Raw genomic sequence first — 230 nt, 5'->3', positions numbered from 1 at the left:
CAGTCAGTCAGTCAGTCAGTCAGTCAGTCAGTCAGTCAGTCAGTCAGGACATCTTCCTTTATAGATATAGATGTAACATCCATTATTCTCTATTATTTAACATACATATTAGCATCTCTATAAGGAACATGCAACATTAAATAAAAATAGGAAATACGATAATGAACACAAGGATTTCCTTTACCAATCTTAAAGAAATACTGAAAGTAACAATTATCTTCCAAACTAAC

This window comes from Temnothorax curvispinosus, unplaced genomic scaffold, assembly GCF_003070985.1.
Source record: "Temnothorax curvispinosus isolate PA1 unplaced genomic scaffold, ASM307098v1 QBEX01010416.1, whole genome shotgun sequence".
Lineage (NCBI taxonomy): Eukaryota > Metazoa > Arthropoda > Insecta > Hymenoptera > Formicidae > Temnothorax > Temnothorax curvispinosus.
The sequence above is the reverse complement of the archived record's forward strand: the minus strand, read 5'-3'. Positions refer to the sequence as shown.